This window comes from Schistocerca cancellata, chromosome 1, assembly GCF_023864275.1.
Source record: "Schistocerca cancellata isolate TAMUIC-IGC-003103 chromosome 1, iqSchCanc2.1, whole genome shotgun sequence".
NCBI classification, from domain to species: Eukaryota; Metazoa; Arthropoda; class Insecta; order Orthoptera; family Acrididae; genus Schistocerca; species Schistocerca cancellata.
This window is the reverse complement of record NC_064626.1, coordinates 1,224,058,124-1,224,070,412: the sequence shown is the minus strand read 5'-3', so window position 1 is coordinate 1,224,070,412 and position 12,289 is coordinate 1,224,058,124. Positions and strand designations below refer to the sequence as shown.

Here is a 12,289-nt window from a genome sequence, read left to right as displayed (position 1 = left end):
ACCCAGGCTGGCCGACTGGCGAGCTCATAGTGCCCCTTAAATGCACGTGAACAGGCAACCTTTCCCCTTTCCCGCCAGAGGGAGACACCAAAGCTGCAATTACCACAGCGGCGCCACCGCCAGAAACGGAGGGCGACTTCTTCACACTACGCGCTGCGGAGCGCTCTTCAAAACAGCAATTTTTGCCACGGCTCAGTCACAAATACCTGTTTCTTAATAAAAAAAATTGCTCTGAGCACTATGGGAGTCAACAGCTGAGGTCATAAGTCCCCTAGAACTTGGAACTAATTAAACGTAACTAACCTAAGGACATCACACACACCCATGTCCGAGCATGCCTGAGCATGCGACCGTAGCAGTCGCGCGGTTCCGGACAGAAGCGCCTAGAACCTCTCGGCCACTGTGGCCGGCTGTTTCTTAATTCTAGAAGCCTTATTACCTACGGCAGTTAAAATTTTACAGTTCTGGACAGGATACTCTGGTACAGGTTCAAACTCACACTTTTTTTTTGCAAAAATCATAGGACAAGACACTAACGGCCTCTCCTGTGTCCAAAGTAATAGTAGTGGGAATACCACCCACGATGCCATAGATGAGGCCAAAACACTTTCATTGGTCGATGAACGACGTTATGTGTTCTCTTGTAATAGTTCATGAGACAAGTTTTCGTAATGATTATACCTTATGAATAATAATGGTTGCTGTATAAAACTGTCAGGTACATGATCATTGTGCAGCCGCTCGTGTGTCCAAAATAATAGTAGTGGGAATACCACCCACAACACCATAAATGAAGTCAAAACACTTTCATTGGTCGATGAACGACGTTGTATGTTCTCTTGTAACAGTTTATGAGAGAAGTTTTCATCATGATTATACCTTATGAATAATAATGGTTGCTGTACACAACTGTCAGGTACATGATCGTGGTGCCGTTGCAAAATGGGCGCTTCAAATAATAAATTTAAGTCCCCCCCCCCCCCAGCCCCACAAATCTTCCACAGCTACGACTTGGGACTCAGTAGTGACTGTGTTTAGTTTGACGTCGTCACATTTGTAGTGGGTGCACACACAGACGGAGGTGGAGTACACTAATTACTTCTATAATATTTACATTTGGGTATTATTTATTCCAATCTCCGAACTGTGGCGGTCGTTGCGTTTTCATGTTTTGACTCACCTGTGGGTATGTAGATGCATTCCAGTTTTGAGTTTGCATTTGCGGCGGTGGCAATTGCTGTATAATTGTTTTGCTGCGCTGGCGTTGCAGTGTTTTGATACTGAGCAGCGTATTTGTTGTCACTCCAAGTCTGTTGCCGGTTTTGTGGGGATTGATAAATGTTTTTCTTTGTCTTAAAATTTTTGTTACCATTCTGATAGTTATTATTACTGTATATATGGTTCTCGGGCGAGACGTCGGATGTCATAGTGAAAACTCCACATATTTCATCAGCGCAACTCGCCGACATCTTCCGGTGCGACGAACACACTGCTAAGGCAGGTTTTTTTTTTCCTTTATTGTGATTTTGAAACCCGTAGAACAACAGGTAGGCTGGCAGCAGCGCATTACGCCGCTCTTCAGCCCAAGAGTTAACAATGATAAAAACATAGAAGACAAATGAGTTTGAGCAATCGGCGAGTAAAAAAACAGTAGACACAGTAATACAAAAAACATGAAGCCGTTTCACACTCGATAACAATCCACACGACAAACTGTTGACACGACGCACAAAAACTGATGATAGCGATGGCACATGTGAACGATGGAGCGTGACGGTGAACATTAAACACAAAACAAGACGGCACACACGAGAAACGGATGGCGATGATCTCTGTGCGCGAATGTCCATGTAACGTGTGCGAGTCCGGGGACTTGCCAAGAGGGGCAGAAGGGTGAGGGGGGAGGGAGAGGGGAGAGCAATGATGCCAATGGCAGAGGAGATGGGAGGAGGAAGTAGAGGGACAGGTGTAGGGGAAGCCTGGGGGAGGAGTGGGGAGAAAGGGAGGGGGGAGGGAAAGGGGAGAGAACGGAGGGAGGGTGCCCAAAGGAACAAACACAAGATGGGGGAGGGAGGATCAAAGTTAGTAGGAGGGGTAGGTAGATGGAGGGGAGGAGGACATCATCAAGGAGGGGGAGCTGGCGGAAGCCACCTTGGGAGAGAGTAAGGAGGATGGAGAGATGGAGAGCAGGTGGGATGTGGGAACACAGGCGCGGCAGCGGGCGGGGGTGGGAGAGGATGGGTGAGACAAGTGGGTGAGGAGGATCGAGTTTACGGGAGGTGTAGAGGATCTGTATCTGTTCGAGGAAAAGGAGGAGGTGGGGGAACGGAATTAGGTCATACAGGATCTGCGTGGGGGGGGGGAGACGGTTGCGATAGGCAAGGCGGAGAGCATGGCGTAAGGATCTGAAGGGATGCTAAGGCAGGACCAGAGCCCCCTATTCATGCTAGTCTTAGGCAGGAAGTGCTCATGCGTGGAGGCGCCAAATTCGATGGCCAATAGCGACGATATCAACCGATAGCTGGAAGGACAGCAATGCCAACTACAGTTGAAGAACCAAGGACTTCGGCGAATGTGCGGAGGCTGCCGCTGTTACTCTGCTCTGCCATCGGCGGCCCCGCGATCTTAGTCGGAAAATTCTCACATCGACGCGTTCGTGCTGGGCCAGTGTTATTAAGGAAGCAGTGGAAATACGTAGCTCGACGAATCTTGTAAACAGAGACACGGGCTCTCAGTTTAGTACAGCTTGGGATCCAGCACTGGCCATATTGAAGTCACTTCGAGCAGAGAGGAGTACTATTGGTCATAAGATGGGTGACGATTCGCCAGCAACATAAATATTCTGTTGACTACGGGAGGATAATCAAGGCGCTTAGGTGGACGCGCATTTTTGCTTGCGGCTTCTGACAGTGGTCACTGGCGTGGCCGATGGCAGCGCAGAGTAACAGCGGCAGCCTCCGCACATGCGCCGAAGTCCTTGGTTCTTCAACTGTAGTTGGCATTGCTGTCCTTCCAGCTATCGGTTGATATCGTCGCTATTGGCCATCGAATTTGGCGCCTCCACGCATGCGCACTTCCTGCCTAAGACTGGCATAAATAGTGGGCTCTGGTCCTGCCTTAGCACATCTCCGGCGGTAATTCAGTTGAACACCTTCCTTCGATTGTGCCATTCCAGTACCAATCGAAGCGATAGGTGTTATAGTTTCCAGCCAGCCAGCCAGCCCACCCGTCGGCGTGTAGCAGTCCAGCCAGCAGCGGTCCCTGCCAACAGCCAGCAGCAGTTCCAGCCAGAAGCCAGCAGCGGTCTTCGCCAGCAGCGGTCCACGCCAGCAACCAGCAGCGTCCCCGCCAGCAGCACGCACCGGCCCCCGCCAGCAGCCAGCAGCCAGCAGCCAGCATCCAGCGGCCAGCAGCGGTCCCCGCCAGAGGTCGCAGCCACCAGCGGTCGCAGCCAGCGGCCAGCAGTGGTCCTAGCTGTCCCCAACATCCGCCAGCAGCAGAGGCGTCCCCACTGACGGCCAGCCAGCTAGGTCGCCCCCCCCCCCCCGCCCAGCGGCAACAAAGTGGGGCTTCGGACCCAGTCTCCTTCGTCATTCTCCGTCCCTTTCTCCTCTGTGTCTCTCGTCGCCCTGCCCGTCTCTCGTTTGCTCCTTTGTCTAGTACTGTGTTTTTTCCCCCCTTATCATAATGTCAACCCCCACCACCTCTTCCACAGCCACCACCACTGCCATCATATACACCTCCCCCTCCGCTGCTGCCACCACTATCACGTGGTGTGCCGCTTCACTCCCCCCTCAGTCCATCCCCCCACTCCTCACTCTCTCATCTCCCTCCCTATTTGTCGCCCCATCCCCAGCTCCTCCATCCCGCACCTCCTCTTGAAGCCCGGAACCTCACCCTCTTCCTTTGCCAGAATTTTCCTGGTGCCCCCATCTCCCTCCTCACTCCTCGCCATGATTCGGTGCTCATCTCCTCCCCCAGCCCTACCCTCCACACAGACATCCTTTCCCGCATCCCTGTCACCCACTTTGGCCCTCACACCTCCCTCACCCCTAATCCTTCCCCGCCTCCCTCCCACCAACCCCAACCCCCGCATCGCCCACCGACCCTCACCGCCGTGATCACTCAGCTTAGTCCGACGATCACGGAGGAGGAGGTGTTGGCAGGGCTTCACGCCCATCCCATCTGGAGGTGCGTGCAGTTCCTTGCATCCACAACGCTGCTGGTCCCACCCGCCTTATGCGGGTTTTTTCTTAGCACACCCCCTCCATAGACCGTCTCCTGAAGGAGGGTGCCCTCCTTTTTAACCAACATTATAAAGTTGACCCCTCCCGTTCCCCTCCGCAATCCCTCTGCTGCCAAAGGTGCTTGAGGTATAATGCGCACCTGACATCTGAGTGCTGCGAGGCCCCCACCTGCCCGCACTGTAGGCAAGCCCACTTTTTACGGCAGTGCCCCAATCTCCAGTCCCCCCCTCCTATAATACCTGTAACCTCCCTCATCCTACCTACTCCCAGAAGTGTAAGGCCCGACCCCCTCCTACCACTCCTGAGCTCACCGTTCCTATCCGCCCTCTGGACGCCCCCACCCCTCCCGGCAACTCCTTTCGCCCACCCCCTACCACTGAGGGCATCATCAGGTTCCTCACCATCATCCTTCAGAATGTTCATCGTTTTCAGCGCCCGCACACACTCCAACAGATCGCCCTCACCGCCCGTTCTGTTTTCCAACTCAAAATGTACGTCAACTACTCCAACAACCAGGCATATTTCACCTTCTCCCATCTTCACACCCCCGTTGAAATCCCTGTCATAGTGCGACAGCACCGTGTCCTTTTCAACAACATCCGCTCCCTTCCTGCCAACAAGAACCTCTTCCTGCACACCCTTGCCACCCACCGCGTGGGATGCCTTCCTCCTCAATGAAACCTTCCTCCAACCCCACCACACCGTCCACACTTCGCCCTACCTCCTCCACCGCTCTGATAATCCCCTCCCGATTGCGCGTGGCGGAGTTGCCATTGGGCACCACCGCCAGATCCCCGTTCGGCTCCAACCTCTACTTCCCGACCCCACCGAACACCTGATCCTTATTCTCTTCTTCCCCGGCCTTACCGTTACCTGCGCCACCATCTATGTCCGCCCTAACGCCCCTATTCCCTTCGACTTCCTCTCCCACATTGACCGTACCTTCTCCTCCTAAGTGATCGCCGCCGACCTCAACATCCATAGTCGTTCCGCCGCCCAGTTACGGCGGTGGCATCGGTTCCTCCCCTCCCTTCAAGGTGACCTCATCCCCATCCCCCAGCACACCCGTCCCGAATCCAACTCCACTCCCGATGTTATCCTTTCCTCCCCAACCTCTCTGGCCGCATAACGGTGGATGTCCTGGAGCCTATTGGTAGCGACCATGTCCCTGTCCTCCTTACCGTTTCAGAGGGTCGTCGCCCCCGCCCTGACCCTCGTCATGACCCTCCCCCTAAGTACATCCATGACTATTCCCGTGCCAACTGGAATCCCTACCGGGACACCCTTTCCACCCAGGTCGATAGCCACCCCTCACCTACCACCACCCTGATGATGTAACCCATGCAGCCTCCTTTCTCCAGCAGACCTTGTCTGAAGCCATGGAGGCCCATGTCCCTACCATCACCATCCACCCCCACCGTCCTACCTTCCCCCACAGGACGTCCTCCTCCTCCGTGAATCCCGCCGTCTCTACCGTGCCTTCCTCCGCACGTGTGACCCAGACACACTACGACGCCACCGGCAACTTCAGCGTCACATTCGTAATTTGCTCGCCGCTAAGAAACGCCAGGACTGGCGACAGACATGCACCCCGTTTAAATGCTACCCTACCTATCAACTCGTCCAAGTTCTGGTCAGCCTTCCGTCACCTTACCGGAACTAAACCCTCCCCCTACTATCCTCTTCTCCATGATGATCACCCCTTCCCTGACTCCCTTAGTAAGGCCAATCACTTTGCATCTTACCTCTCCAATGTCTTTTCCATCCCCGATGATCCCCAGTTTGATAACTCCGTCTTCCCAGATGTCCGCGATCGAACTGACACCTCTGTCCCTCCCCTCGCTCCTGGTTTCCAGTACTTGGACAACATTGCACACACGGAACTCAATGCCCCTATCACTACACAGGATCTCATTGCTACACTCCACATGAAATGCAACACCGCTCCTGGTCACGATCGTGTCACCTACCGTCACCTTCGTGAAGCTCCTGTGTCTTTCCTCTCCACCCTGGCCAGGCTCTACAATGTAGTCCTGTCCACCGGTTACTACCCCGACCTGTGGAAAACCTCCCGTATCCTGATGTTCCTTAAACCTGGCAAACTGCCGTCCGCCGTCTCCTCCTACCATCCCATCAGCGTTACCTCGGTCTTCAGCAAGGTCCTGAAATCTATCCTCACCCGCCGCATCCACCAGCATCTCCGCCAGCACTGCCTCCTTCCCATTACCCAGTGTGGCTTTCGGCCGTCATTCTCTTCCGACGATCTTCTCCTTCACCTCACTCATCTCCTTTCCGACCAGCTTAATTCCCGTCGCTCCGCAATCTCCCTCTCCCTAGACCTCAAACAAGCTTATGACCACGTATGGCATTCTGGTCTCCTCTTCAAGTTCCAAACCTTCGCCCTTCCTATTAACTACATCTGTCTGATCGGTTCCTTTCTCTCCAGCCATCCTTCCTATGTCACCATCCATAACACAGATTCCTACACCTTTGTCCCCCTCTGCCGGTGTGCCCCAAGGCTCTGTCCTCTCCCCCCTTCTGTACCTTTTGTACACGGCGGACATGCCGCCGCCGTCACCCCCCCCCCCCCCCCGTCCACCTTCTCCAGTTTGCCGATGACACCGCCTTCATTGCCCTTGTCCCCACCCTGCACCGCTCCCAACACCTTCTCCAATCCCATCTTGACCGGTTCACCGCTTGGTGCAACCAGTGGTTGCTCAAGGTCAATCCCTCCAAAACCCAGGCGATTATTGTAGGCAAAACCACCCCTTCTTTCCGCCTCCTTGATTTCTATCTCACCATCTATGGCCGTCCTATCACCCTCACTCCCACCCTTAAGTACCTTGGCGTTACCCTCGACCGTCGCCTCTCCTGGACTCCCCATCTCCGGACAATCCAAGCCAAGGCACGCTCCCGAATCCATCTCCTCAAGCTCCTTTCCAGCTGTACGTGGGGTCTGGACCCCTCCACCATCCTCCACACCTATAAATCCCTCATCCGCCCTATCCTTTGTTACGCCCATCCGGCTTGGATCTCCGCCCCCCCCCACCTTTTATAAATCCCTCCAAATCCTTGAACACCATGCTCTCTGCCTCACCTATCGCATCCGTCTCCACTCCCCCACGTGAATCCTGTGTGATCTCATCCCCTTCCCCCACCTCCTCCTTTTCCTTGAAAGGATACGAATCCTGTACACCTCCCGCAAACTCGATCCTCCTCATCTGCTTGTCTCACCCATCCTCTCCCACCACCGCCCGCTGCGGCACCTGTATTCCCACGTCCCACCCGGTCTCCATCTCTCCACCCTCCTCACCCTCTCCCAAGGTGGCTTCCGCCAGCTCCCCTTCCCTGATGATGTCCTCCTCCCCTCCATCTACCCCTCCTATCAACTTTGATCCTGCCCCCCCACATCCGGTCTCCTTTCCATTAGGCACCCTCCCTCCCTTCTCTTTCCTTTTTCCCCATCCCCTCCCTCCTTCCCTCTTCCCCCGGGCTTCCCCTCCCCCTTCCTCCCTTCCTGCTATCTCCCTTTCCCATGGCATCTGCTCTCCCCTCTCCCAGCCCTCCACCTCTCCTCCTCTCTTGGCAGGTCCCCGGACTAGTACACGGATAGTGAACTTTCGCGCGCCGGAGATCAACGCATCGTGTTCTGCGTGTGCCGTCGTTTTGTGCTTAAGTGATTCAGTGTTATTCGTTTTGTGCCCCTACGTTCACGTGTGACAATTTTTGTCTCTGTCTGTGTTGAAGTGCCTGCACAATTTTGTCTTGGACTCTACGCCCGTGAACGGCACCTTGTATTTTAAGAAGTGTTTGTCTCCGTTTATATGTCCACCATGTTATTTCTTTAAATGTCTTCATTTGTATGAAGTTATGATGGTATTCTTGAACGAAGCCGCTACTATTCGATCGAGTAGCTCCTCAATTGCAATCACGAGGCAGAGTGCACCCCGAAAAATGGCAACAGCGCATGGCGGCCGGGATGGTCACCCATCCAAGTGCCGACCACGCTCGACAGCGCTTAACTTCGGTGATCTCACGGGAACCGGTGTATCCACTGCGGCAAGGCCGTTGCCTCGCACTGTATGAATAATGAAAATAATTTAGGAGACCGCGATGTAGCTTAAAATCACTACTACGGAAACGGAAAATTGTGACAGATCTACCAAGCTAGCTACGATAATACAAAGCGCTTGGGCATGATTGCTGATGTGATGATGCGGTGCCTTACCTTGTATCCGCGATTGCAGCGTAATTTCAGTCGTCGACATACAATTCATCTTACTTCAATGTTGCGGTTTCGTATACAGTTTTTGGTATCCAATAAACATGTAACAAAAGGAAGACAATATAGTAGATATAACAATGCATCCAGACACGAAGTCGCCAATTTAGTTTTTAGCTTGTTCGTATCTGGATCGAGACAATACAATTAATTATATTAATGAATATTAAATAGAGATCAATAAAGTTTACGGATTGGTAAAATATGTTTCATACAAACTCTTGGCGCTTGAGCATGGCTTTCTTTCTTAAAGGTCCGTTCAGGTATTTTTAACCGTGTTTCTTCTCTCTGTATTTTCACTAAAATCGGACTTCGTAATAAGACAGCACCAGAAGACGACGGTGGATTGAGCTGGACGACTTTTTGCTTAGAATTACGGAACTTTTTGCCATTTAAAGCCACACAACAATCTCACAATTACTAAAGATACAAAGTAAATCACATATAGGTTAGTTATAACTGTATATTCTGAAATAAAAACACAATTTGAAGGACGACATTTACATTATGCAATTACGAGTGCCATTTGGTTGCAATTCGTGAATGTGTTAATAAAATAATGCAGTGTTAATGGCAGTGTGCCAAAATACATTCGATCTGGACAAGACCTAGAAGACAAAAGGTGCCTCTTCTTACGTACAATCATCCGACGATCAAAAATGTTCAAATGTTTGCAGTTGCTGCATACAACATTTACACTTCCGTGGACTATATCTATGGCTCATATTATTTCTTTATTTCGTTACTTATAATGGGGTTTTGTGCTAATAAATCTCAGCATGTAAATGTGCCTTTAAACAGCTGCTGCATAAATTCACACTTGGGTATGTTCCATCACTTTACATCGTACCACTCTCGTTTTACGGTACTGGAGGAATACTTTCTGTTTCTATTTACTTGACGTGAAAGCAAACATTTATTAAGATTTTCCCAAAAGCTCTGTCTTACAAAGGAGTATAGTGAGCTCCCGTGAACACAAAGCTTTTGCCAAGTAATGGAATGCTCCTTAATGTATCATTTTTGCAAGTGCCTTATACACTACAATTTGTGAGGAAAACCCTGCATGTACCGACACAGCTCTACTTTACAGTTTCTAAGATTTGATCTGGTAATGGCAGTAGCCGAAATGACACCATAAATAAACAATTATATTAAGTTCCCTAACAGAAAATCATGTTTGCTGGGATGTGTCTTCCATTTCAAGTCGGTCCTAAGTAACTACAGTAATACTTGTGGGAAATAAATACTTGTAGGAAATAAAGTAGCTGTCACGAAATTAGACAACTCAAGGTCACACCCGCTTCGTGCTGTCAGTCGGCGCTAAGCGCTATCATTGGCCGGTCTCATAGCTTTTTTGCCGCATGTTCACAGTTAACAATCCAGGTCTGTTCTGTGTTTCCGTGCGATATCGTGTGCTCACGTGTGGTTTAGTCTTCGGTGGAACAGTGCCTTACACTGATGTGTGTTTAGTTGTGAGCGAAGTACAAGAGCAAGGGCCTACGGGCAATATCACCGCGGTCTGTGCCCCTAAAGGGCGAAAAGGTCGAGTATAATCCAAAACTGCCGTATCGAGCAAACTGAAGATTTTTTTTTACTGTTCTGTCCAACAGTGAAGAACCCAGTAAACCTTTGATACTTCTGAATAGGCTGCAGTCCGTAATAACAGTCTAGTAACATCGGAACAATCTCTAAATGAGAGCACCTATTTTGAGTCATCTAGAAAGATATTTAGAAGGACTTAGAACTGTACTTTGATGCTGTGACAGAGGCTACAAAAATACATAGTGATCTCCCTGAAAACTCCCTTCTTTGTCTCCTACGCTCACTTCATTTTTGATTCAGAAAGTACAATGACAGACCAAAATTTGTAATGGACTGCAGAGACATTGCAGTATTAGGAACGAGGTTTTGTGTAAATTGCGGTTACTGCGTGCTCAAGACAAGAGTCTTGTAGTATATAAAAATGTATTTTGATCGACTTCAACGAAAATGTTGTCCTGAAGGTAGCTACAGTAATTTCTATGAGAGTGAGCCTAACGAAAACCTTAAATTTGTAATAACAAATCGAAATTTCGCACCGTTACCCTGTAAGTTGGTAAGCGTGCTACAAAAGGCGTGCAGAGCCGTCTGTATGTGGCAGCATAGTGCAGATGCACACATACCGTCGCAGTATCAGTATAAAGATAGCCGCCCCACTTGCGACTTACACCAGGGAAGAACAGCGTTCTGTTATTCGGTTTTCGCGTAGTGAAGGTGTGAAATCTATTGAAATTCATCGACGAATGAAGGTTCAGTACGATGATGCATGTTTGTCACAGCAGCAAGTCTACGAATGGAGTACGTAGTTCGCAAATGGTCTGACTTCAGTGGAAGACGCTCCTTGTCCAAGTCAGGCACAACGAGTTGTGACTCCACAGAAAATTGCAGAGGGTTGAAGCCATAGTGAAGGATAACTGCCGAGTGACAATGAATGACATTGCAGCACGTTTACAGATTAGACAGTTTAACAATGTGTCTGCAAGATGGGTGTCACGACAGCTGACTCCTGAAATGAGAGAACGACGTGTTGATGCTTGCGAAGAACTTGTTCGGCGCTTTGAACGAGAAGGTGATGGCTCCCTTGCAAGAATCGTTACTGGGGACGAAACTCGGGTTCACTTCCACCAACCGGAAACGAAGAGAGCGAACAAGGAATGGCACCATTCCAAACTAAAGAAGTTTCGAACAGAACCGTCATGAGGGAAGGTTATACTGACTCTCTTTTGGGACGAAAATGGCGTTACTTTGGAGCATTACATTCCTGTCACCAGTGCATCATACACAGATCTCCTAAAAAATCGTCTGCGGCCTGCAATCAAATCAAAGCGACGTTGATTGCTGTCAGCATGTGTCCTTTTGCAACATGACAATGCAAGGCCCCACACTGCCCATACAACAGTTTCAACAATCACAGACCTCCAATTTGAGTGTCTTTCTCATCCACCATACTCAACAGACCTTGCCCCAAGTGATTTCCATATGTTTGGACCACTCAAAGACGCAAGGGGAGGAAAGAAGTTCCGTTCTGATGGAGAGGTACACCACGCGGTGCATGAGTGGTTGCGCTGACTGCCAAAAGAATTTTTTTCTAAAGGACTTTATGCACTTTGTAAGCGCTGGAGGACTTGCATTGAGCGTGGGGGAGATTATGTTGAAAAGTGATATAGCTTTGTACAAATTCTGCACAGTAAATAATATTACAAAAATATTTAAGCTTTTCATTTGAATCACCCTCGTACATGGCGTTCACGGACAATTTGGGCGATGGACGCAGCGATGAAGGGTCAGTAAGAGATTCAAAAAGAAAGGTTTCTGAAGGTAGGAAGCATTCTCGGTGTTGTTAAGTTGAGCGCTCGAAACTGAAGATATGGCGACGGCAAAGAAGTACTGTATACTAGCAGTCTTCGTGTAACACTTCAAGAGTGCGGATTGTCTTGAGTTATAAATGCTTCAGTAACCACTGACGACCATAAAGAAAATTTTGCTGTGAGAGGTCTGGTGCTGCGTGTAACGTGGGAGGGGTGGGTTGCTTTGAAAACAATTCATACATTTCGCTGAAACAGCAGCAGCAGTTGCACCCACACCAGTGAGACCACTGAAATTAGTCCCTTAACGCTGCATGGCAATCCGAGTGGCCAGGAGGGAGAACACACACAAAAAAAAAAAAAAAATCTACAGCGGTCTCTCGCCTCGCTGGCCGGATTATTGGTTAAATTGCAAG

At 50.2% G+C, this 12,289-nt stretch overlaps 1 pseudogene; it reads right to left on the bottom strand.

Annotated features, from left to right (window-relative positions):
- Positions 1 to 8,202: 8,202 nt before the first annotated feature.
- Positions 8,203 to 8,320, bottom strand: LOC126098918 (5S ribosomal RNA; annotated as a pseudogene).
- Positions 8,321 to 12,289: the final 3,969 nt, after the last annotated feature.